This window comes from Coenobita brevimanus, chromosome 1 (genome assembly GCF_032717465.1).
Source record: "Coenobita brevimanus isolate Jiangsu-jjx chromosome 1, ASM3271746v2, whole genome shotgun sequence".
NCBI lineage: Eukaryota > Metazoa > Arthropoda > Malacostraca > Decapoda > Coenobitidae > Coenobita > Coenobita brevimanus.
The window spans coordinates 59,599,963-59,625,306 of NC_136954.1; the positions used below are offsets into that span (position 1 = coordinate 59,599,963).

Genomic DNA, 25,344 nt, shown 5'->3' on the forward strand with positions numbered 1-25,344 from the left:
TAGTAGTAGTAGTAGTAGTAGTAGTAGTAGTAGTAGCAGCAGTAGTAGTAGTAGTAGTAGTAGTAGTAGTAGCAGCAGTAGTAGTAGTAGTAGTAGTAGCAGTAGCAGTAGTAGTAGTAGTAGTAGCAGTAGTGGTAGCAGTAGCAGTAGTAGTAGTAGTAGTAGCAGTAGTAGTAGTAGTAGTAGTAGCAGTAGCAGTAGTAGTAGTAGTAGTAGTAGTAGTAGCAGTAGTAGTAGTAGTAGTAGTAGTAGCAGCAGCAGTAGTAGTAGTAGTAGTAGTAGTAGTAGTAGTAGTAGCAGTAGTAGCAGCAGTAGTAGTAGCAGTAGTAGTAGTAGCAGTAGCAGTAGTAGTAGTAGCAGCAGTAGTAGTAGTAGTAGTAGTAGCAGTAGTAGTAATAGTAGTAGTAGTAGTAGTAGTAGTAGCAGTAGTAGTACCAGTAGCAGTAGTAGTAGTAGTAGTAGTAGTAGCAGCAGTAGTAGTAGTAGTAGTAGTAGTAGTAGTAGTAGTAGTAGTAGTAGTAGCAGCAGTAGTAGTAGTAGTAGTAGTAGTAGTAGCAGCAGCAGTAGTAGTAGTAGTAGTTGTAGTAGTAGTAGTAGTAGTAGCAGTAGTAGTAGTAGTAGTAGTAGTAGTAGGCTCACCTAAATTGTGAACCCAGTGGACTACAGACTGAAGTTAACCCCTACGGCCCATCATCCTTTTCGGGGATAGGGAATGAGCTGGGGAACATTTGCATAACCAGACAGCTAGGCCACCCAGCCATATCAGTGCCACCACGTGAAGGCGTCCCTCTCCCGCACACAGGCAGATAAAATAGGCTAAGTCACTGGTCGGAAGGAGTTACGTAAGTAGGCTGTGTAGTTAACCTCAATAACACGTCTTCCCCCACCACTGACACACTTATACCTGATAGAGTTGTTCCCACCAGGTCTCGTCAGGAGTAGGCTAGAAGGATATACAAGATGGTCCATATTCTACCCTTTGTATGTTTGTGTGTCAGCGTTACTCATGTTTACCCTTCATCATTTCCTACACTCCATATAATTCTTTCCATGGTGTCTAGTGTTGGTTCTTAATGTCTCTCTTCTAAATCATAAATCTTTTCATCCTTCACACTGCTTGCGTGTTTAGTATATTTATTTTCTACACCACAAATATTTTTATGATTGGTATTTTCTTTTTTTCTGTCATTTCCCACAAATCTTCTTTCGCATTTCTCTATAGCATAAATTCTTTCATGCTTTACTGTGTGCTTATTTTACGTCAATTTCCACGTCACGCGCCTTTTCATGGCTTAAACTGTTTGCTTTCTTACGTCAATGATTGAATGATCGATTATCGATTAGTAATGTCAGGAGGCAGCCAAAGCATCTGTCTTCCCATACCAGCAGACTGGGCCGACCCCGCAACACACATGCTATGAACCCCACCCCCCCTTTGTACCTACTCTTTCACCTTGAGATCATTCCTTGGCTGAATAATATCACACACACACACGAATCGCCTCCATGTCACTCTGTCATCAGGCTGCCCTTTCTCCAGCTCATACCACCCCATTCCCCCAGCTCATCCTTGGTCTCCCTCTCCTCTCACCCTCCTCACTCACATACACTCTCGTCGTCGATCTCTCCTTCATTCTCTCCACATACCAAAAAATACATAAAATCAGCATTACAGGGTCAAATCTGTAAAACTCCAATCCTGACCTCTGACCTTAAATTCTGCAGTAATCATCAAAATATTAAACCAGGTAATCTTCAAAGGCTTTATCTTCACCAATATTTCTGACTTACACTGTTGCCGGATTTCTTTATTTTATTTATTTATTTAGTTGTTTATTCGATTTTTTTTTGGGAGGTGGGCTGGTTTAAAACACTGGTAATTTATATTGGAAGTTGTATCGTGTGTGTGTGTGTGTGTGTGTGTGTGTGTGTGTGTGTGTGTGTGTGTGTGTGTGTGTGTGTGTGTGTGTGTGTGTGTGTGTTCCTGCTACCGTCATACTATTTTCTTAAGAACTGGGTGACATAAATATTTCAAGATGTGGCTTTTGTTACATGTCTTTTATGATTTTACCTTTCCTTCCAGAGGCTAAAAATTATACAGCCACTTCAGGCCAACGATCTATTTAATTACTGCTACCAATAGAAGCCTACGAGGTGAAAAGGATAGGAAATAATAGCCATCCTCTTCAACAGGCTTTTGTTTTATTATTATCATTATCATTATCATTATTATTATTATTATTATCATTATTGCCAGACGATTTTATTCAGCTTAGGAAACAGCCATCGTACTCATGGAGCAAATTCTTGGCTTTTTTTTTTTATCTATTCATACATATTATCGCTATTTTTGATCGACTATTTTTTATATTATTCCTATCGGCTATTTTCACACTATCATTAATTCTTATCGCCTATTTTTTTATGTTATTTCATTAATTCTTATCGCCTATTTTTTTATGTTATTTCATTAATTCTTATCGCCTATTTTTTTGTTATTTCATTAATTCTTATCGCCTATTTTTTTATGTTATTTCTATTGGCTATTTTTACACCATTATTATTTTTACCGGCTATTATTTACATTATTTCTATCGGGAATTTTTATCTTTATTCATACAGCCTACAATTATCGCTAGTTTTATGAGCTATTTTCTATATCTACTCCTATCCTATTACCGTCCCTATTATCGGCTATTTCTATTTATATCTTCACTATCGTTATTCTTTACCTGCTATTTTTCTATATATATCAATTTTCGTCATTCTCTCATTCAGTCTAATCTACTTTTTTTTTTTTTTGGGGGGGGGAGGGGGAGGTTGATAAATTGCAAAGCTTGACTAGTGAGTGAATAGCGACGTGATCTAAACCTGCCGGGCAATTCTCAGCCTCCTATTTACCCTTTTAATCTGTCTCTGAATCCTACAGACGGAAATCATAATGGTGGGATGAGGGTCTGGGTGATGATGATGATGATGATGATGATGATGCTGTACACAATCAGAAATATTAACAAAAATAGCTAGGATATGGAGATGCAACCACACACACACACACACACACACACACACACACACACACACACACACACACACGGAGAAAATACAGAGGGTATAGGCGGGATGATGATGATGATGACTGGAGTAGATGGAAAAGATACAGAACGGGCTAGGAGAGCTATGAGGGAGGGTGGTGTGTGGTGGAAGCAGGGGTCGTTACTGAGTAGGGACACCAATACAGTATACAGAATTTTTTCTTGTGGTCACCCCCAGAGAGAGAGAGAGAGAGAGAATTCCTAGAACCTGTCCAAAATCATTACTCGTATAACAACTCTCTCCCCCTCTCTCTCTCTCTCTCTCTCTCTCTCACGACCTACCACATTTCCTCTCTCCTTCTTTTTTCCCTCTCCATTTACCCTTTCTCTTCCTCCATGACTCTATTTTCCTCTTCTTCCTTCACATGTGTTTCTCACCTCTCTCATCCTTCCTCCCTTCCTTCTTCCTTCCCTTATTATATTTCTTCATTATTCCTTCCTTCTTCCATCTCTTTCACCCTCCTTTCTTCTTCCCATCCCCTCTTCTTTCATCTCCTCCTCCTCCTCCCCCTCCTCTCCTCCCCCACCTCCCCTTCCTCTTCCTCAGCATATTCCCCCCCTCCCTCCACCATCTCCCCTCACCGTCTTCCCACACCCTCTTGCAATTCTCTCTCTCTCTCTCTCTTCCCTTACTTTCGTCTAAATTTCCTTCTTTCTTCATTCACCCTCCTTCCATTCATCTCCTTGATCATCATCGCCCTCTTCTCTCCCCTCCTTCTCTCTCTCTCTCTCTCTCTCTCTCTCTCTCTCTCTCTCTCTCACTCGAGTAATTCTTTTCTCTTCCTCTCTCCCCTGGTACACAATTTTTTATCTCCCTCCCTCCTGTTTTCCTCTCTTTGTCCAACACCTTTCCCCTTCTCCCGCTCCCTCTCTCTCTCCCTCCCTCTCTCTTTCTTTCTTTCTCTCTCTCTCTCTCTCTCTCTCTCTCTCTCTCTCTCTCTCTCTCTCTCTCTCAGCTGGTGGTTTCTACACCATCCTTCCTCCCTCCCTCGTAATTTCCTTTCTCTCTCCCACACAATTTCCTCCCTCCCTCCTTCTCCCCCTTCTTTCCCTCCCACCCCCATTCTCTCCCGCCCTCCCTCCTTCATTCATACATCCTGAGTCTGTTCGAGTTTATTGACTGGGGAGAGAGAGAGAGAGAGAGAGAGAGAGGGGGGGGGTGGAAATGATGAGAGGGGGGGAGGGAAGGAAGACAAAATAGACAGGCAATCAGGAAGGGGGAAGAGAGAGAGAGAGAGAGAGAGAGAGAGAGAGAGAAATGATGAGAGGGGGGAAGGAAGGGAGACAAAACAGACAGGCAATCAGAAAAGGGGGGGAGAGAGAGAGAGAGAGAGAGAGAGAGAGAGAGAGAGAGAATCCACACATGGCATCGTATCTTCATATTGGAAAACACTGAGTAAAAACACAGGCACTGAAACAGAAAAACACTGCCATCACAACACACAAAGCCCCACGTAAAGAAAATAAAGCAAGAAAGAGACTTGGGAATTTCGGTATACTAACAACAGCGGATACAGGAAATCGTAACACAAAGCGATTTATTTTTTACAGACGACGAACAAAGGAAGGAAAAACAAATAAAAAAAATCTGATTTCATAATTAAAGCACTGAAATATAACTATGTCCTCGCTTTGTATAACTCCCTGCTATATTTCGTTACCGTATGCCAGCAGTTTACTCTCTAACACACACACACACACACACACACACACACACACACAATGATACTCGTATGTAGAAACTGGAGAGTACTGAGAACAATATCAGAAAATATATTACAGAAACAAACCACACGAGGAACATTTAGAACTGAACCTTCGCCTTCCATACATTACGATGATTTCAATGAGTGTTTACAAATTTTTCAAAACCGTAGATTATACACCATGATCTTGTCTAAAGCTTGGAGGAAACGACCAAAATTTATTGGCAACAGTTTGCAATTAAATAGAGTTAAATATACAAATGCAACACATGTAGGATACTGGTTTGCACCGTGGTAGATACACCGTGCTACAGAGTATATTTAATAATCATGAGTTAGTATTTATCCTCTAATACTCCAATCCTAGTCGTGGCGGACACCACCCATCCACAGCACGTCTCGTCACTGCATCAATCTCTATGAGGTTCAGTGCATGATCGTACTTCTAGGCTGGGGAGTAATGGCCATATATTTTTTTCTTCTCCATGCTGGCCTTGTACGAATCAGGAAGGGATTATAGCGGGAGTAGTGCATGTTGTAGCTAGTGACTATGTTTGCGGATATTAAGAGTCAGTGTATCATTCGTGCGAACAGACAGAATGCCAACATACGCCAACATGTGACAGGGCATACTACAAACACCAACTTTCAATGCGTGTCACGACAATATTCAAAAAGAGACTCATGTAATTGCAGATCAGGAGGCGAAAATAATAACCACTGAACCCGTCCCTCCACCACACTTTACTGTGCACTTTCAGTTTCACATCACTTTCCCTCACGAGTTGTAAAATCCACCCTTTCCTGTGGTTCTCACTTTTTTCCTGCCGGCCTTGTCTAAATGGAAGCTTCGTGATATTTTTTATTCAATTCACTACGATGGTGACTTTCCTATTTCGGTCTTCCTACTTTCAGACCTTTTTCATTACCTTAAACATTATCATCTGGAGGAGTTACAGCTTTCACTTATTTCTCTAATAGGATAATCTTCTCACAGTTCCATAAAACGACATGAAAGTAAGAAAAAAACAAGAAACTGATATATCCGGATCCAAGAGTTTAATAATATCACAGTCACACCTAAAAAGGGAGGGAGGGGGGTCTTGAAAGGAGAAATGGGCCAGTTTTAAGGATTTCTTTTACATAATCTTAAGGTCTTTATTGGGTGGTAAGGTTTTAATGTTAATAAAAAGAAAGGTTTATTCTTTAATTATATATGTTTCAGAGAGAGAGAGAGAGAGAGTGGGGGGAGGAAGTATGAGTCATGCAAGCATTACGGGAGGGAAGGAAACCAAAGAGAAAGAGAGAGAGAGAGAGAGAGAGGGGGGGGAGTGATATACCATTACTATTGACCTCCCACCTACACTGCTCTCTCTCTCTCTCTTCTCTCTCTCTCTCGGTGCCATCCTATTCTTAGACTTCCCTAATTAGCAAGACAGAGATACGTCTTTCTAATAATAGCCAGACCAGACCACACAATAAGTACGGTGCGGTAGGTCTGTGTGGTCTGTGAAACTATGTAATACCGTACACTCACGCACTTTGGTCTGGGGAGATACGAAACACTACTCTCTCTCTCTCTCTCTGACGTCCTAATCTTTAACACCTGTAATTAGTAGTGTCAATAAACTTTCTATTTATAGCAACACCAAGCCACGTAGTACAGACGTCAAGCTTTGTGGGGTGTGTATATTTAGGTAACTCTCTCTCTCTCTCTCTCTCTCTCTCTCTCTCTCTCAAATTATTTCTATTACTCCAATCTCTCGCCAGTCTTTATAGTTCATTTTCCCTCTCTCTCTCTCTCTCTCTCTCCATCACAAACCCACTCACTTTCACCTAAACCTCTCCTATGAGGCAACGAGAAGTGACATATGGTAAAAATTTCACTTTCATCGCACCTTGCAACCTCCTCCTCCTTCTCTCTCTCTCTCTCTCTCTCTCTCTCTCTCTCTCTCTCTCTCTCTCTCACACACACACACACACACACACACACAGTACTTTCTCATTTAGTGATCCATGCACAAGCAAGCTTCACTCCTATACAAACACTTTCACACACACACACACATACACACTCACAATACCTATCTCATTCAGTGATCAACAGGAAATCAAGCATCACACACACACACACACACACACACACACAAGCGCACACACACACACACACACACACACACTACCTATCTCATTCAAAGATCAACAGGAAATCAAGCTTCACACACACACACACACACACACACACACACACACACACACACACACACACACACACACACACACCGCTCGCTGGTGCAGTGGTAACGTTCTCGCTTGCCATCTGGTAGACGGGAGTTCGCGCCTCGCTCAGGTTGCGAAAAGTTTCACTGACGAAGTGGGTGGTTACTGTCCCCCTGGAGCAAGGGGACGGGTGTGTGGGTGTGTGAAGGTCACAGCCTTGCCCTTAGATCGGACTATATGAGCTCTCAGCTCCCTTCCGAGAGGGTAAAAGCTGACGATCACGACCATCAAGTGATCCTGACCGACCCGGTGAATTACACACACACACACACACACACACACACACACACACTCGGTCAACCCTCTCCCTCTCACGTTGTGTTTACCTAAATCAGCTGACAGACCAAAACACCTGAGGCCAAGTATATATAGAAGATCTTTACCCCTTTACCACCAAGATTTTTTCTGTATCTGAGTCCCACATTCTCGTTGGTTAGAGAAGCTCCCTAACACCTCTTCCTAAGTGATTTATTCTGCTTATAACACTTTGACGTCTATGTTACTTAAATCATTCTAATATCACTACACTCTGCGTAAATATCGTACAAAAGGATATTACCCAGCCGTATCCAAAAATAAATCACTAAAGAAGAGGTGACAGCTTTATTCTTTTTTCTAACAGACAATTTTATTTAAGTCCCTGGAGATGGAGGGGTTGATGGCCTATCCAACCCCTCCAGTTCAAAAAATCCCTCCTAAGCAATAATATGAGAGAGAGAGAGAGAGAGAGAGAGAGAGAGAGAGAGAGAGAAAGAGAAAGAGAACTTAAGTTGAAGTGAAGAACCAGTTTTTACCATAACGTCTTCATTCAGGTAAAGAGTTAATATTAAGATGAATAATTCTGTTTGGCTGTATTATTTACGTTATAATTCACTCTAGTTTGGTTGTAATTTTTTTTTTTTTTAGTGAAGAAGAAAGTAAAAAGAAAAAAGTTATAGATTACAGGAAGGACCTTAAGATTTCTTAAGTAAAAAATCTCCACCTCAGTTAAATATTATCCTAAGTAATTCTGTTTCGTTGTATTTTTTTTTCTTCATGATGTAAATTACTCTGCTTATGAAGTGCATGGTACCTGCATGAGTCACCATTAAGAAAAAATATATAAACAATCGATTTTTTGCGAATAAAGAAGATGCGGAACTTAATCAATCTTTACGATATACAAGTCTCAACCGTAGTTCAATATTATCATCAATTATTCTGCTTGCTTGTATTTTTCTCGATATTGTTCACTTCAGTTTGGTGTAACTGGAAGAGTAGTAACAAAAACTTTACACAGAATTAAGCTCAAGAAAGTTTATGAATTCTCTCCTCCCCCTCCTTCTTCTTCTTCTTCTCTTCCTCCTGCTTCTCCTCCTCCATTTGCAACTAATTCCCTCCATATTTACCACTGAAAATACACAGCAGCTTCGTGACCTACACTTAATTTTAAAGCTCACTGCCTTTTAATCAACCTTTAAACGGTTTCCTAACATGAATTTGACTTACTAAATTATGTAAATACGATCGTCAGGAAAGTTAAATAGTCTGTAATTCCGTGTTGTGCAAAGAGGGATTTTCGCGCGCAACTCAGTGTTTACGTAATATCAGCTGATCGGCAGACACGTGGAGGGGAATTAAATGGATGGAAGGTCGAGGAGAGGATTTAAATAAGTGGTGGGCAATTCTTTCATCGTATGGATAATTCTTCAAACATCTTTTTGTTTTTTTTTACTATGGTAAAGTCTTATAATTTTCATACAAGTTAGCTGTCGTTCTGATTTACTAATTAAATCGTAATCATTATCAACATATCGTACCATCACAATTCTCAAAAAAGAAAAACAAATACTGCTCTTCCTTTTTTTTTCTCTCTCTCTGCAGCATCCCTACATAAGAAATCTTTTTTTATTTTCTTTTTTTTAATAGTGATAAGAATGATACCACACCGAGGTTTAATATGACCAGAGGCATCATCATTATCATCATCTTCATCACAATCATTATTATCATCATTATCGTCATCATCACCATCATCATCATCATCATATACTTATCGTTATCATCACAAAACATATTAGGCGTCAAAATAAAAACCCACCCGAGGTCACACAGGTATGGATCCGAACGCACACTCATTTATTACCAAGGAAAGTAAAGTACGAAATTTAATACCTGCGTTCGTATGCGTGCACACGGCCAAGACTTCCGCTTAAATTTCTCACATCTACACATCCAAACACATTCTTACGTTACACAAAAGGGTATGCATCTAAATACACTACTCTGGTTTGGGCTTGAGCTTAATAATGATCGTAGTCGGTAAGCCACACATTCGAACACATTCCCAGAAGTGCACTGAGCGGAACTTGGTGCACTGTGTTCGAATGCGTCTATTTGGCTTGGTCTTTCGCTTTCATGAAATCTGTGGGTATGTGCATGTGTGAGCGTGTATGAAGACTGAACTTTGCGTGTGTGCGTGGATATAATGTGTGTGAATAGCTTATGGAGGTGAAAGTGCGTATGTATGTGTGTACGAGCCTTATTAAACTCTGCAGTCGAGGGAATGGCTCTACCTCACTGAAGACGAGACAGCGATTGCCAGTACGCGTGGATATTTTACTCGTGGGCTGTATCTGAAAAATTTCGATGATTTGAATGAAGAGAAAATAATATATGTCATTTTTCCTTGGTTCTTAATGGTTCCCTTGCTTTCGTATTTCGTTATTATTCTCGTACTTTCTTATTTCATTTTTATTCTCGTACTTTTGTCATTCCTTCTTCGTGTTTCCAGATTCTGTCTATTGTATTCAAACCGCCTGCACACACGGATAAGTCGCCTATATACAGGTGACACGGCAGCCACACCACCTGCCAATCGACGGCTGACGGTGGAGGAAATCCCCTGGTTGCCTGACTCACCCCCACCCATCCCCACCCCACCCTAGTCATGAGCAAGGCAACGGGACACCACCACGACCCCCTCCCCCCATACTAACTCCTCCCTCCAGTCAGCCAGCCCTCCCTACCCCCTCCATTCATCCCTCCTCCTATCCCCCTCCATCCATTCCTCCCTCCCTCTACCCCCTCCATCCATCTATCCCCCTAGCCCTCTCTATCCCTCCCTCCCCCTACCCCTCTCCATCCATCCCTCCCCCTACCCCTCTCCACTTCACCTCCTACTCCTCTTCCCCATCAGCCAACCTCTTCCCTCCCCTTCCCCATCCCCCTATCCCTACCCCCCTACCCATCCCCCTCTCCCTACCCCCTTCCCCATCCCCCTATTCACCTCTCCCCCCATCAAGGTCAAAATGAATACCCTTGCCTGCACCACCGGACAGTCAACTAAAAAAAAAAAAAAAAAAAAAAAAAGAGAGAGAGAGAGAGAGAGAGAGAGAGAGAGAGAGAGAGAGAGAAAGAAAAAAAAAGAAAGTATCGTTAGTCTGTCTTTAATACACAGAACTTTATATTTTTTTTCTTTTTTTTACATTCTTGGTACCAACAGACGAATTTATCCCGCTCAATGAAAGACTTATAAAACAAACAGACTACCACAGTGATGTAAATACGAGGACGCCTTCTATTATTTTCTTCTTGCTTCTATTAGACGATTTTATTCAGCTTATTTAAGATTTCTCAGGGGGGGGGGATGGGGTCAGATACAAGATTATAAAAAAAACACTTATCGGAAGACGTGTGTGTGTGTGTGTGTGTGTGTGTGTGTGTGTGTGTGTGTGTGTGTGTGTGTGTGTGTGTGTGTGTGTGTGTGTGTGTGTGTGTGGGAGAAAGGTTATCCTGACGCCTTTGGATTTCTATTCTTGCTCCTTCCTTGATGATATTAGTAACGTTAGAAACAGCGACTGAAATAGACAAAGACTATTATAGCACCAAGCTGCCCTTGTTCTGTACCCATATATTCTGTTGTTACCCATTAAATAATAATAAGACGGCGATAAAGAATAAATACACATAAACTTACACAGAATCACCAGCCATAACCAAACCCCATGCAGATATAATGACTCTCGACCCAGTGACCAAGAATATAGCCATGTTTCTCTCTCTCTCTCTCTCTCTCTCTCTCTCTCTCTCTCTCTCTCTCTCTCTCTCTCTCGATGCTGTAAAGTCCTCTCAATTTTCCCTCTACACATATGGAGTTAGGGTAAGTCTCCCCACCATAATCCCTACCACCACTCCACGCCACCCTCCCTCATATTACAGGTATACTCCCCCAAACTTAACACATCAGTGAGAAATTTAGACCCTGAAATGTGATGCGTTTACCTCGTAGAATTTTCACACCTTTGTTTCCTAATATTACCTGTGGATTTCATTTGTCTGGCCTTTTCTGCCTTTTTCAATCAAATATTTTCTTTTTCACATTTATATACCTTTCGCCTTTTTTTTTTTTTTATACACCTCTTCCCAATACATTTTTTTCCCCTGCAAGTTTTCAGGTGTCTCCTTGTATCCTTTCTTTTTTTCTTATTATCCAGTTTCCTTCATTTTTCTGTCTCCGCAGCTTATACTATCTAATTCAGTTAACCGCATTCCGCCGCAGCAGGTGTCTCTGAGCTGAAAGAAATCATGTGACAAGTGAGAGGGAGAGAGGGAGAAGAAAGAGAGAGAGAGAGAGAGAAAAAAAAAAAGCTTCACCTCGCCGCAGTCTGCCCTGGCCCCGGGTTCAACATCCCACTGGAATTCGCATGACGTCATTCTCTTTTTTGTTCTTGCTGCCACCAGACGATTTTATTCAGCTGAACGACAGGCCCCTCGTACTGAAGGGGTTTATTTAGGCTATATCTCACACCAGGGCAACGGCCAGGATTTTATTTATTTATTTATTTATCTCTTATTATTATCATTTTAAAGGGGGACTGAATTTTGGTTGTCATTATTCTTGAGATACAGCTGCTCGGAAAGTACTGTAATATTCTCAGGATGATTAACAATATTACTAATAAGAACAACAAAACAACAACAATAATAATAATATGAATCGAGTTTCAAACAGTTAAACAGCAAAGCAACTCAGCAACTCAGGAAACACTATTTAATACCGTAACGCATATTATATACATACATATTATAAATATATGATTATCAATTATGTAAAATATTTATAAATGACTAACTTCCCGTTTGGTTTATTCTCTTCAAGGGAGGGTACCTGGAACCCCCCCCCCCGCCTTGGCTGCACCTATACGCAACACCTCCACCTCGAAAATTTGTCCTAAGGCGAAAAAATATGACAACAGGAAAAATAAAAATAAACAGATAAGTAAACAAATCAATAAACATATAAATAAAAAGGACGAAACCCAGATCCGAGGCTTAAAATCTGGTCTACCAATAATTACGTACATGCAACACACACACAGTATACGCGGGTATGTGCGTGTTGTGTGTGCGTGTGTGTATGATGGCATGTGAGCTGTGAGGTTCGTGTCTCTGTAATCATCGGGAGTGCAAATGTGTGTACGTGTGTGTGTGTGTGTGTGTGTGTGTGTGTGTGTGTGTGTGTGTGTGTGTGTGTGTGTGTGTGTGTGTGTGTGTGTGTGTGTGTGTGTGTGTGTGAGAGAGAGAGAGGGGGGATTTTTCAATATCATACACTATAAAGAAAATTATATCGTCTTCCTTCCTCATTTCCTTCCTTCCTTCTCTCCTTCAGTTTTCTCATCTCACCTTTGTCCCTTCCTTCAGTCTATCCCTCCCTCTTATTCATTTCCTGACCTCCTTCTTTCTACTTCGTTTTTCTGTCTTTTTATCTCCTTCTTCCTTAATTCTTTTCATCATGACCCACTTTTTTCTTTCATTGTTTCTCTCTTTCCTTCCATTTCCTCCTATCTTCCCTTCCTCCCAGTCCAAAAATCTTTCCATCATTCTTTTCCGTCTCCCTCCCTCCTCTCCTTCCTTCTGTCCTTCCATTCCTTTGTTCACTTCCCGATCCTTCTCTCCTCCTTTCCTTTCCTTGTCTTCTTTCCTCCCTCCCTCCCTCCTTCCTGTTTTCTCTCCTCCCTCCCTCCCTCCTTCCTCCTTTCTTCCCTCCCTCCCTCCCTCCCTCCCTCCCTCCTTCCTTCTCTCCCCTCCCCTCCTCCCCCCCCATTCACTGGAAATTCCTCTATTCTTCCCTTCCTTTCCTCATCTGTTACCCTCACGACTAAGTCTCTCTCTCTCTCTCTCTCTCTCTCTCTCTCTTTGTGTGTGTGTGTGTGTGTGTGTGTGTGACTACCTCCCTCAGAGCTATCCATTCTTCCTCCCCTCCCTCTATCCACCCCATGCATTGAATCCCTCACTAAAAATACACTTTACACACACACACACACACACACACACACACACACACACACACGAACACTCCATAAACCCAATCTGTACACTGCCGACTTTCGTGTATTATATTCCTGTTACCACCAAACTATTTCATCTTAAGACACCTCTCGTATTGAAGGGGTTAAGGTCCGTCTCCATAAGCAACCGTGATACTATAATTTTTTTATTTTTAAGCGATTTTTTAAAAGTTGATATATCCCTTGTAGTGAAGATATTAATACTGAGAGTAGTCGAATATGCCTCCTTAACATTTTCTTAGAACTGTTTAGCCTACGTCACTGCTGTATTGGCCCTGCATAGCCTATTCATAATTCAATCAGGTCACAGCCTTGCAATGCCCGGGGTAGATCAACCATTCCTTCAGCCCTATTGCTACTGATGATAAAGAGGGACCCATGATTATTATTATTATTATTATTATTACTATTATTATTATTATTATTATTATTATTATTGTTTCTTGGACTACCAGACGATTTTTTTTCAACTTTGGGAAGACAGAAATGCCTTATAATAAACGCAATATCTAACCCCTCCAGTTCGCGAAAATCTATCCCTCCAGTTCCAAAATGCCCTCCCCCAGTAAAAAAAAAAAAAAAAAAAATCATTCCAGTTCGAAAATTTCTCTCCCACTTCGAAAAAAAAGTCCCTCCAGTTCGAAAATCTATCTTTCCATTAAAAAAAAAAAAATCTCCAAAGCTGAAGAAAATCGTCCGCCAGCAGGGAGACTAAAATAAAAATGACGTCCTATTGGTCAAAGGGTTAAAGTAGTCATTAGACTTTTTCCCTGTAACCAGCCAATGGGATGTCTTGAACGCTTGCCTCACTCACTTTCCAAGAACTTGAACCATCTCTACTGGCCTTTCCTACAACATCCTCTTACACCACTTCTTTATTTTCATCATTTCATTCTTCTTCACAACCCTACTGGTCCTTCCCACAATATCCTCTTTCACCACGTCCCCTACCTCACCCATCTTTCCTCTTCTATCCTCCAGCCTTATGTATTCTCATTTGGATTACACTAAGTTCTATCACCTTAACTTGGCCCAGATTTCCGCCCTTCTGCAGCTCATTTCACGCAGCTCAGTGGCAAACAATAATAATAATAATAATACAAGACTACGGCTCTACATCCTTTCCATGGCACTTCCTCGTGACTAGCATCATACTGTATCAATCTATGGTTACAACTCGGCATTCAAGATGGAGGGATGACAATTTTAGGTCAAGTTAGCGTAAAAAGGGAAAATATATTGGGTTCCATTTCACTCTGGCAACCATGTCTAACTTTACGCTCATCTAGTTCTTCTCTCTCTCTCTCTCTCTCTCTATTTTATTTATTATAGGGCACTTCACCATTCACTACTTTTGACTCTCCTCTCCATTCACTGATCCAACCCCTCCCCACAAGCTCACCAATACATCTCTTTTTTCCCCTCTATCTTTAATCCCTTCAACCCGAGGAAGTATCTTTTTTTTTTCTTATTCTTGCTACCGTCAGACGATTTTATTCAGCCTAGGAGGAATCTTAAGGTAATGGTAGAAGTTAATTAAAGTTATGTCTAATCCCCTTCAGTCACGTTGAGTCTATTGTACAGGTGAATAAGAAAATCGTCTGAGAGAGAGAGAGAGAGAGAGAGAGACGCCGTGCTGAAGGGCCTAATGACCTTTGTATAGTGGCCCGTACAGAATTCAACATATACTGCCCCTCTACTAATCCTCCTCGTCCTCCTCTTCCTCCTTCTTCCACTCCCTCACTCTCACACACCCTCCTTCACACTGTACTTGGTCTGCTTCTTCTTCTCCTTCCTTCTACCTCCTCTTCCTCTTCTTCCATTCCCTCACTCTAACATACCGTACTCTTCTTCACACTGTATTTGGTCTCTTCTTCTTCTTCGTCTTCTTTTTCTTCTTCTTCTCCTCCTCTTCCTCCTCCTCCTCCTTCCACTCCCTCACTCATACACTCCACTCCGTCTGTCCGATTCTGTCTTGGGCCCGTAGTCTCACCTGTTAATGAAGCTCCGTAACACCTCTTCCTCACCAATTTATTTTTGGGTACATCTGGCTAGTATCCTTTTGTAAGTTTTTATGCAGAGAATGGTGATATTAGAGTGATTTAAGTAATACAGAGGACGGCAAGATGTTATAACCAAAATAAATCGCTTAGGAAGAGGTGTTAAGGAGCTTACATAACCGACAAGAATATAGGCCTTAGTCTACTGCATCTCCTTATCCCTTCGTCACTAATACCGTAGTAAATAATAATAATAACAATAATAATAATAATAATAATAATTAGTAGTAGTAGTAGTAGGAGTAAAACATAATAATAATAACAGTAATAATAATAACTAATAATAATAATAATAATAATGATAATAATAGTAAACATTAAATATAGTTGGAATAAGTTATAAAAAAGTTAACCGAACGAAAACGATAACAGAAAAAACAAAATAATTAATCTAATAATATTTAATGAAGGAAAAAAGAAAACAAGCAGCCAACAAACACACGCAATTAATTAAGGAGATAAGAGGCGGAACACGAGACAGATAAGAAAACAATGAACACGGAAGTTGTCAGCCGTGATAAAATGCAAAAAAAAAAAAAAATGACAATACACAAGAGCTGGCGATGAAAAATTGAAAAAAAAAAAAAAAAAAAATGAATATCCAAAAACTTACGAATATTTTTTCTGACAAATACAGGGTGATCCATTAATAACGCTATGCTGAACACTATCTATCTACCTCGAATGCTGTGCCGTAACGATAGATTGACCCTGGAATACGATGCTGGTCACGAAGAAGTGCTATGGAAAGGATGTGGAAATGTATTACTGTATATAGCAAGAGATTAACTCTGGAATACGATGCTGGTCACGACGAAGTGCTACGGAAAGGATGCAGAGGTGTAGTATGGTGTTATTTGGCCACTGAGCTACGGTACATGAATAATGCCGGTCACGAAGTGCTATGGAAAGGATGTAGAGATGTAGTACAGTATTGTTTAGTTACTGAATTACGTGAAATAAGCTACAAAAGGACAAAAAAAAACAAATCTGGTCCAAGTTAAGGAAGAAAGAGTATAGCATGTTGCCTTAACCCTTTCAATCCAATGACTCTCTCTCTCTCTCTCTCTCTCTCTCTCTCTCTCTCTCATCTTTCTGCTTTGAGACTAACTGTACTGAAGGGGTTAGATATACTCTCCTTCAACACCTTCACACTTATCTCTCTCCCTAACCTGAATACAGTTGCTTAAGAGTAGAATAAATAAATAAATAAATAAATAAATAAAGAGTCGCTTAACGGTAGCCAAACAAATAAGGTAATTGGCTTGAAGGGTTTAGTTTTATTATTGCTTCTACCAGACGATTTCATTCAGCAAAGCATATTTCCAAGGGACTATAACAAAGGCTCCAATCCCCCCAGATAGTAGTAGTAGTAATAATAATAATAATAATAATAATAATAATAATAAAACAACAACAACAATAATAATAATAATAATAATAATAATAATAATAATAATCTCTCCTGCGGTGACTAAAACCTTTGACAGATACTGTAACGAAGAACATAACTCACAAGACAATCTCACTCCCAAGGCCTAAACAATGATCACAATGGACCAGTGGGTGACTCAGGAACAAAAATGGCGGGAGGTGGCCAGTCTCTGTTTAACCCCTTCACAACGAGAACTTATTTTTATTCGCTATAGTCTGTTTAATGTTTGTTAGTGTCGTCTTTTATTCTCTCTCTCTCTCTCTCTCTCTCTCTCTCTCTCTCTCACAAATTCTCCAATGATAAATATAATCGTCTGAAGGTAGCGAGGAAATAATAAAAATAAATGAATAGTGTTGATCTCATTACTACCACGCCGCTCCTAAGCTGAGGGAAATCGTCTAGTACCATTAAGAGACGACTAAATTAAAATCGTCTGGTAGTAGCAAGATAAACTTTTGAAATGCGTCACCGAACTGAAAGGGTTAATGAAAGCTGTCTCAAACCCCTCCATGAAAAAAATAAATAAATAAAATCAATAAATAAATAGTCATGTTCTCGGACTGATGGGGATAAACACAATTAATATTCACCGGGAGGGGAGGGTGGGGATCCTCAAAACGACATCATAATTTCCAAACAGCATTCCAACCCTTATTAATATTCCTGACTTACAAGTGACGTCAATATCCCTTCAATAAAACACAGGTATTTCAAATGCTGCGTCTAGTATTCCTTAACTGCATCGGATTACTTGAAAACCGCAGTATTTAATTTCCAAACGGCATCAAAATTCTTCACAGTTGCGTCAGTGTACGTATTTCAACACAACACATTTTCAAAATATATATAAATTTAAAATATTGCATCTAGACTTTCAAAACACCATGGGATTAGCCTACTTTACAACTGCACTATATCCAAACGGTATCAAATTCTTCACAAGTAGCGACATTGTACGTATTTCAAAACATATTCAAACTACATAGATTTTCAAATGTTGCATATGGAATTTCGTAACTGCATCGGGTTACCTCAAAACTGCACTCTATTATCTCCAAACATCAGATTGCAGTGTCAGAGTACCGTACGTATATCAACACAACACATTTTCAAACTATACAGACTTTTTAAATGTTCCATCTAGACTTTCATTTTTTGTTTTTTTGAGCAAGGAAGAAGGAACCAAAGGCCAGATGTCAGCAGGATTGTTCCCTCCAAGAAAAACAAAAAACAAGATGGCAGAGTCAAATTCAAGGCCAGTTTATTTCGATTACCTCAAAACTGCATTATATTACCTCCTAAATAGCATCAAATTCTTCAAAATACCGTCAATGTATTTTAAAACATTATCAAAATATAAACGTATATCATAACCTCATCAGATTACTTCCAAACAGCCTCCTACATCTTCCAGAAATAAACAAACTACTGTATTCCAAAAGATCAATTACTATTTTTCAGTATGTCTCAAAACCACTCAAAAGGAGTCAGATACACAGAATAAATAATATGTTTCAATTCTCTTACAATACGTCGTTTTAATACTCTAATAAATAATGTGTTGTTTTAATTGTCTATGTACATCAAAACAATCTCAAAACACCAGTACATAAACTCTAGGCACAATGAAAGAATTAATCCATTTCAAAACAGATATTCCCCTCCCCCCAAAAAACATCGATTAGTACACAGCATACCACATAAGCGAATACTGTTTTATTTCTACATAATCACCAACAAAACCATATCATCTCAATCTCTCAAAACATTACAACAGTTTCAAAATACACCCTTATCACGTTGCGAAAAATCGATCAATAATAACGATATCGCAAAATGCATTGGTTTATTTCAACATCACCCCCACAATCTTTCAGAACGGCATTCGACTCTCCCAACACAAAACCTTTCCAAATACCACCAAAACTCACACAAAATGCCCAATCCCATCCACCCTTCCAAAACACACACACACACACACACACACACACACCATCTTAGCCCACTGTTTCCAGATTGCCGCCATTTTTAATCCAGTGGGGTGGCTAAGGCGGGGATATAAAAATTCGGGATTAATATCGGGCGTGGGTAAGTATGGCGAGCGGCGGAGGATCGGAAAATGTGCCTTTGTTTCCTTTGTCGGGGGGGAGTCAGGAAATATGCAGCATCCAGCCAGCGCGATCAGCTGATTGTCAAACGTGTGCGCATGCAACGTTTCCGGGATTAAACGTTGATTTGACAGGGTTCTGGACGTTTGCACGGGCTGACTTCCATGGGTTATTTGATGTAATTATATTGGGTAGCACAAGGCAGGTCGGGCAATGCATGGTAATAAGTGTACTCACCGTACGAGGCGTCTTGCAGGAGCAACAACATCCCACCGCACTATCTCAGGCTCAACTGACGCCCGACGGTTGGCTCAGCTGTGATCGACCCTCCCAGTCAGCCCCGTGTCCGTAAGGCTCAATGGCTCGTCGGCTAGGGCTTTCCTCTCGCCCTTATCAACCATAACACCGCAGTAAGGGCGATGCGTCCCTCTCCCTGTGGCCCATCCTCATCCTTACCCTCCCTAACACCCAACCAAAGCGCCAAAATTCCCCTTACAACGTAGGGAATTCCGACCTAACTTGCTCGAAGGGATTCATGACGCATGCGTGCGAATAACGGGAGGGAACATGGGTCGCACGCCATTCCCGTCTCTAGGTTTTCTAGTTTAAGGGTGAAAACTGCATGGTACGTTGATCTTCCTGGCGCCCTTATGTCTCGCTGGCTGTGTCCGTGAGTACACTTGCACCGAGCTGGCTTACCTCTCCCTCCCTCCCTACCTACCTCCCCTCTCCACCTACCTTAATGCCTCTATACCTACCATCCTCTCCCTATTCGCCTGTCACCCTCCCTCTATACTACATCCCACCCTCCCTCCCTCCCTGCCAAAACATTATCCCCCCTCATCCTTGCATACCCATCTGCCTAACCTCAGCCCTGCACCCCTCCCTGCCTCCCCAGTCTACCCACCTACCTCCTCCACCTTCCCTGCATCATCACTCCCTCCCCTGTTTCCCTCCCTCCTCTTTCCCCTTCAACTTCTACTCTCTCCACACCTCCCTCCTCCCCTTCCCTACCTCTCCATAAAATTCTTCCCTGACTCCATACTCCCTTCCCTACCCTCACTCTACCTCCCTCTTTCCTCCCTTCTCCCCTCCCTCCCCTCTGCCTCACCCTTTGTCTGCCTAGTCTTGCCTCACCCATTACCTAGGCTGCCTTACATACTCTCTTGCTTAACACCTTACTTCTCATACCTACCCCTGCCTCCCCCCATGCCTAATCCTCTCTGCCTAACCCTCCCCCTGCCTCACCTCATGCTTCACTCTCCCTGTCACCTTCTCTGCCTCACCCTCTCTCCCACCATCCCTGCCACTCTCCCTGCCTCACCTCCTATCTCACCGTCTTTGTCTCATCCTCCCTTCTTTACTCTCCCTGCCTCACCCTCTATCTCCTTTCCTTTCTTCACCATCTGCTGCCTAACCTTTTTTTCACTCTCATAAAGTCAATAAAAGATAATAAGCTTTTCAAGTTATATAAGAAAATAAACGCAAATATCAACCTTAAATATAATACATAAGGAGAAAGGTATTGTGAGTAGTAGTAGTAGTAGTAGTAGTAGTAGTAGTAGTAGTAGTAAAATTAAGATGATGATAATAATAATAATAATAATAATAATAATAATAATGACACAACGATGATGATCACGGCGAAGATGATGATGACGAAAATTAAGACGATAATGACGATGATGATGACAATGATGATGATGGCGGTGTAAGGAGAGGGAGATGATGGGCGGGGCGGGGCAGGGCGGGGCGGGGCGGGGCGGGGTGGGGTGATGTGGGGTGGGGTAGGGTGGGGTGTGGGTGTGTATTCATGCCCACACCCTCACTAGTCCCTCTGCTATTAAACTAGACAACAGAGGCCTATTTTGCTAGTCAGAACACACTGTAGTGGCCAAGGTTTCTCTCTCACATGCCTCTTCTCTCACTTACTCGCTCACTCTGGCTCACATTCATTCTTTCACTCTCACATCGTCTCTCACAGTCACTCACTCTGGCTCACACTCAATCATCCACTCAAAATACTCTCTCACACACTCGCTCACTCACTCACTTTGGTTCTCATTCGTTCATTAACTCTAAAAAAAAAAATATTCTCTCACACTCGCCTACTCACTCACTCCCTGGTTCACATTCACCCATTCACTCTCAGATATTCTCTCTCACTCACTCACTCGCTCACAATGTCCTTCACTCATATACTGACTCACATTCGGTCGTCCCCTTAGGTTTCTCACTCTTTTCCACTTTGTTTTTCTTCACTCGTTTATCCTTTCTTTTTTTTTTTCCTTCATGTTTTCAATACACTTTCCTTTGCCTTTCTGTGCTTTCTTGTCTCTTTGCCTCTTCGTCTGTTTTACGTCTGAGCATGTGTGTTCGTGTATGTTTTTGTGTATATGTGCATAAATATGGGTAAATATGTGTGTGTTGTCTATCTATCTATCTATCTATTGCCAGACACCATAATCCCTTAAGAGGTGGCCATTTGACTTTGAGTTATTTGTTTTAAGGGGAGGGGCACTAACCCTCCACCAACTCACTTGTTCACACGTAGGGAGCACGTATGGTTTGGTTATATGGTTACCACCCAGCGTTGTAAATGGTTTCTTGGCTTACAGGAAACCATTTGGCTTGTCACTCAATGTAAAGCCACCTGTAAAGGAAAGAAAAGCAGTAAGAAGTGACAGGAAAGATGCAAGAAATAGGAAGAGAGGAGGGGAGGCACAGAAAAAGAATGATAAAGGCTAAGGAAGAAGTAGGCAGCACTACATCAAGTGAGTGGTGTGTGTTGTGCATCTGTATATATAAATGTGTGTGTGTGTGTGTGTGTGTGTGTGTGTGTGTGTGTGTGTGTGTGTGTGTGTGTGTGTGTGTTTGCCATGCCCAGACCATTGACAGCACTACCACTACCGGACTACAAAATTAGACATTCACCTTATCAGTCACACTATTATGACCAAGGCGTCTCACTCGTATTTTCTCACACTCCTTCACTATCTCATTCTCTCACTTGCTCGCTTCCTGTGGCTCTTTTCTTTTTTTTCTTTTTTATTTTCCAACTCCCTTTCAAACACATTCACTCAATCTTATTTTTCTCATGTCTTTCCTTCTGACCTTCCTTCTTTGCTTCCTTCAATTTCTGTATCCTTCCTCTTTTTCTGCTTTTCTTCCCTCCTTCTGTCCATCGCTCTTTCCCTCCATCCATCCCCACTTCGTTCTTCTCTTCCTCCCTCCCCTTTCACACCTTCCCTTCTCTCCACCCCTCTATGCAATCAATCCTTTCTCTCAATTCTTCCATCCTCCCTTCCCTTCCTTCCTCCTTTATCTCTACCCCTCCATCCAAATCCCTCTTTCCCTCCCTCCTTCCTTCGCATATCTTTATTTCTTTACTCCCTTCCTCTCTCCCTCCCTTTCTTATCTCCATTCTACCCTCCCCTCTCTTTATCCCTCCATCCCTCACTCTCACCTTCTCTACCTCCCTCCCTCCCACATTCACTTTCTCCCTCCCTCTCTCCCTTCCTCCCTCCCTAGACAACACTGCCAACTCTTTAATTATTTCTCACGCTCCTCCTTCCTACTTTATTTCCTTCATTTTCCCTTTCCCCTTCTTCCTTCACCTTTCACTTTTCTCTCCATCCATTCTCTCATTCTCCCATTCCTTCATTTCCTTCTGTCTTCCTTCTTCTCCCTTCCTTCAATTTTCCTCCTCTCCTTCCTGCACTCATTGCCCTTTTCTGTTCTTATTTTCTTTCTTTCTCTTTTTGTACACTGTTTTTTCTCTATTTCCTCTCTCTTTCTACGTCCTGCATCCCCTCCATCCCTCCTTCTCCCATTCCTTCCATCCCTCATCCTTTCATTCCCTTCTTCATGATTTCCTTTCTTCTTACCTTCCCCCCTTTCTCTCTCTCTCTCTCTCTCTCTCTCTCTCTCTCTCTCTCTCCACGACATAATTTTCGCCCTTGTTGCAAAATTTCCTTCCTCATTTCTTTCAAGGCAGCCATTTTGTTTTGGAGGTGAAGAGGAAGGAAATAGTTGTGGTGGTGGTAGTAGTAGCAGTAGTAGTAGTAGTAGTAGTAGTTGTAGTGGTAGTGGTAGTAGTACTTGTAGTATGGTAATAGTGGAGGAGGGGGAGTGAAAGTAGCAACAGTAGTAGTAGTAGCTGTTATTGTAGCAGAGGTAGTAGTTGTGGAGGACGGGTGATAGTAGTAGTAGTATTATATTAAGTGATAGCCAGGGTAAAATAAACAGTAGTAGATAAATTCATAGTGCATAAGCAAGTAGATAAAGTGTGCATGATAAACAAAGAAGTGATATGTACCCAGAATGTGCTCAAAGTGTACTGATTTCGTACTACTCTTACCTATGTCACTTTATATTGGTATAGGATTACGTCTATCTATCGACCTGGTTTTTATCTATCTCTGTGTGTGTGTGTGTGTGTGTGTGTGTGTGTGTGTGTGTGTGTGTGTGTGTGTGTGTGTGTGTGTGTGTGTGTGTGTGTGTGTGTGTGTCTCTCTCTCTCTCAATCAATCTAAGTTAAACAGATCCTCTACTTTATCTAGCTATATGTCTATTTATCTCTCTATCTAATTGTCTATCTATCTGTGTCTATTCATTCAACTATCTATCTATCAGTGTCTATCTCTACGAACCTACTGACCTACCTACTGACCTACCTGCTTGTCTACCTACTTACCTGCTTACCTGTCACTATGGTCCCCTTCTTTTTTCTGCTCACCTACTTACAGGGTTATTCCCAACGCTATGTCTACTTACCTATCTACCTACCTATTTTTCAACTTACACATCTACTAACCTTCTTATTTATCAGCTTCCTTTAATACCAACCAGCCTACCTACCTAACTACCTACTTACTTACCCATCTGCATCCTCATCGCCCAAACTACTTCACTTCCTTTGTCTCCTTACGTTCCTCTCTCTCTCTCTCTCTCTCTCTCTCTCTCTCACACACACACACACACACACACACACACACCTTTGTTCTTACAGTACGATCCAGTTTTTTCTGACCACACACACACACACACACACACACAGAACTCTCAACCACATAACCTCCACATCACACACACACACATACGTACACGGTTTCACATACACGCACACATTAACAACTTCTCACAAACACATACATACTAGAGGTTAATAAAGGAAAATATATCAAACGTGAAGCACATGACAACGTTTCCCAATCAGCTGATTCACGTAAACAAAGGTAGCCATGCCGGTAACAACAGCTGATCGGAAACAAAGGATTCTCTCTCTCTCTCTCTCTCTCTCTCTCTCTCTCTCTCTCTCTCTCTCTCTCTCTCGTTAAATTGTCCACACATAGAAAGCAATAACACTCTCTAACGAACAGCTGACCCACGTAAACAAAACTCAGCTGGTGGCAGAAACAGGTGATCGAAGACAAAGCATTGAGCTCACCACACGTACACATGAACGTACAGTACACACACATACACATGCCACAAGGTCACTCCTCCCTCCCACCCGGTTCTTGTACACACACAAACACACACACACACACCTTATTATATAGCGTCTCACTTGTTTACACTTCATATTTACGAATACAACACGCTTATACTTACATACTTAAGTCCATGCCTACTCCCTACCCTTACATTACACACACACACACACACACACACACACACATACTTAATACATACATACACAGACACATGCCTTTAACATACATCATCTTATCCCCTTTAAAACACGATATCACAGAATACATACACGCTTATATTTTACTCTCTCTCTCTCTCTCTCTCTCTCTCTCTCTCACTCTCTCTCTCTCTCACACACACACACACACACACACACACACACACACAAAGACACACACCACACACACATACAGGTTCACCTCCCACACATCCTCGCCACCTTACCAACTTCGTCCTACCTTCAATGCGGCTCAGATTATCAATAAAACTAAATCACACGCAATAACCCCAATCACCCGTATTCACCTCAACCTCCTACGCATTCGGTAGTAAAAATGGCCGAAATGGAGATGCTTGGTCGAACTTGGGGCGAATTATTGGACTTGGAGCCGAAGTTGGTGTGGGACGAAACCTCTCATAATAAAGGTCTGAGTCTGAGAGGCAGGGACACTTGTGGTTAGAGAGAGAGAGAGAGAGAGAGAGAGAGAGAGAGAGAGAGATGGGACAAGGAAATTAGTCACGGAATGAACGTGGACGAAAAAGACTGAGACAGAGGGAAAACACACACACACACACACACACACACACACACACACACACACACACACACAGAATATGAGTTATAGATACACAG

General features: G+C 41.4%; 1 long non-coding RNA gene across 1 annotated transcript in view; it reads right to left on the minus strand.

Moving 5' to 3' along the window:
* The window catches only part of LOC145404985 (uncharacterized), a 67,123-nt gene extending 47,825 nt beyond the window's left edge, over positions 1–19,298 (minus strand). Inside the window, exon 1 of the long non-coding RNA XR_013898258.1 lies at positions 19,251–19,298. This is a non-coding gene — a long non-coding RNA (uncharacterized LOC145404985). The remainder of the gene's footprint in view (positions 1–19,250) is intronic.
* Between the last annotated feature and the right edge of the window lie 6,046 nt (positions 19,299–25,344).